General features: G+C 32.1%; 1 protein-coding gene across 1 annotated transcript in view; it reads left to right on the forward strand.

Moving 5' to 3' along the window:
* Nucleotides 1-2,091: 2,091 nt before the first annotated feature.
* The window catches only part of LOC122263285 (uncharacterized), a 2,011-nt gene continuing 1,602 nt past the window's right edge, over nt 2,092-2,500 (forward strand). Inside the window, exon 1 of the mRNA XM_043031663.2 lies at nt 2,092-2,151. The gene's annotated coding sequence lies outside the window, so the exon portion shown is untranslated. The remainder of the gene's footprint in view (nt 2,152-2,500) is intronic.

Genomic DNA, 2,500 nt, shown 5'->3' on the forward strand with positions numbered 1-2,500 from the left:
TTTCATTATATTTTTGTCACCGATAAATAAAATATAGTTAAATTTAATATGTATTACAGATAAATTGATATCATTAGCATTATTAATATTGTTATTATTATTATTGTTATTACCATTATCATTATTGATATTATTTGTTTTATGAATTATTGCCGTTATAAAAAAAAAAAAATAATAAAAAAATACGTAGTTGATAACGTATCTGGTTACTTTTTCTTCTTCTTTTTGTATTTACTGTTTTCTTTAGTCCTTCCTCTGCCCCTTCTCCTTCCCCCCCTTAGTCTCATTACTCCTCCCTCCCTCTTAAACCCCTTCTCTCTCACCTTCATTCATTCTTTTTTGTTTCTCTCTCTCTCTTTCTCTCTTATTATCTCCCTCTCTTCGTCCCTCCTCTATTCCTCTCTTTCTCCCCTCTCTCTCTCTCTCTTTCTTTCTCTTTCTCTATTATTCTCTCTCTCTCTCTCTCTCTCTCTCTCTCTCTCTCTCTCTCTCTCTTTATCTTTCTCTCTCTTATTCTCTTCCTCCCTCTCTCTCGTTCTCTCTTATTCTCTCTCTCTCTCTCTTATTCTCTTCCTCCCTCTCTCTCTTTCTCTCTTATTCTCTCTCTTTCTCTCTTTCTCACCCCCCTTTCTCTCTCTCTCTCTTCCTCTCTCTTTCACTCCCCCCCTCTCTCTCTCTCCTTTTCACCCTCCCTCCCCCTCTCTTCTCTCATTTTCCCTCCCTTCATCCCTCCTCTCTTCCTTCTCTCTCTCTCTCACCCTCACCCCACCCCTCTCTATCTAAGGACATACATCGCGCTTCTATCACACCAGATCTTTTAGGCCTAAACAAAAAATTACGGGATACTGTGATGAATTGTCCTATTCGTCTCTCGTGAATATTTGTGAACTGATAAACAGCTTATAAATTGCGTTTTTATAACACGTTATTATAACATGCGTTTCGCCTTTATAACTCTTCAAATTATTGAGGTATTTTAAGGTGGTTGTGATTTTATGCTTCGTTTTCGCTGTAATAACGAAACACAGTTATATATAGGTTATGTAGGTTATATATAGGTGTATTTAGGTTAGCAATGTTGAGTTATGAGTAATGATGATAGGAATATTAGGAATAGACTATTTGTTTTTCACTATGATATCTGTATCTTAAGGTTATATAAATAAAGAGTTATAAATGGCCATTTTCGAGTTTTTCTTTACGTCTTAACCTTCAAAAAAACTAATCTAACCATTTCGCAAAGCTAGTCCATCTTAATTCCAAAATAGATACGACAGTAACGTACAGGCGAAAAAAAACAAACAAACGAAAAAAAAGAAAAAGAAAAAAACGCTCTTTCCAAATCATCCTTATTAATATTGATTTTGTTTTTACTGTTATCATTATTTTTATCATTATCATTATTTCTATTATCATCGTCATTATCATTATTATCATCAATATTATTACTATCCTTATCATTGATATATCATCCTTATTATCATCATTATCCTTATAATTGTCATTATTGTTATCACCATCATCATTGTTGTTATCACTATTGTTATTATCATCATTTCATCTTTATGATGAAGATGATTATTATCATTACTGTTACTAATTACCATTAATACTACTATCATTATGCTCATTAATATCATAATTATTATCACTATTGTTATCATCATCATTTCATCTTTATGATGAAGATTATTATTATCATTACTGTTACTACTATCATTATGATCATTAATATCATTATTGTTATCACTATTATTATCATCATCATTTCATCTTTATGATGAAGATGATTATCCTACATCTTAGACCCCTACGTCTTAGTATTAGTATGAAACGTAGCAATAATAATAATAATAATAATAATAATAACAATAATAATAATAAAACGATGCAGGAATACCAATGTTATTCACCTACCCTAAGTCACAGTCTTACGTCACTCACTGGAAGGCGCGGACGGGAAGGACGAAGATACAAATTAATCTTCCTTATCCCATAGACCTCTCCTATTGGTCCCCTCTTCCGTGTTCTGGCCAATCAGAACGCGGGAAAGAGGAGGGACAGGTATAAAAGGGTAAGTTGCACGGTATGTTGTCATAGTCTTTCCCATTTCCTTTGAGTGGTTGGTTAGCACACCAAACTCGATTCAACGTAAGTTAAAAATGGCCTGTTTTTTATTTATTTATTTCTTTTTCATTTTGTTTAAGTATTCCAAACATAATATATAAAAAAGAAAGAGAAAAAGAAGTTCGTCAAAGATTTTCTAATACTATTGTATTCCGAATCAAATTTCATAAACAAAATTGAAATATATTTGTAAACTTGAGAAGAGGATATCTTTGCTATTCCGGTTGTCTTGCCATTATCTTATCAAGATCATAATCATTCCATGGTTATCTTCATTTGTTATTGCTGATACAGAGAGTATAATTAGTGTTGTTGGTATCATTATTGTTGCTATTATTATCTTTGTATTATGATTATTACCGCTATTATCCTT

The sequence above is a fragment of the Penaeus japonicus genome, unplaced genomic scaffold, assembly GCF_977035675.1.
Source record: "Penaeus japonicus unplaced genomic scaffold, GWHDUDI00000001_assembly GWHDUDI00000002, whole genome shotgun sequence".
Taxonomy (NCBI): domain Eukaryota; kingdom Metazoa; phylum Arthropoda; class Malacostraca; order Decapoda; family Penaeidae; genus Penaeus; species Penaeus japonicus.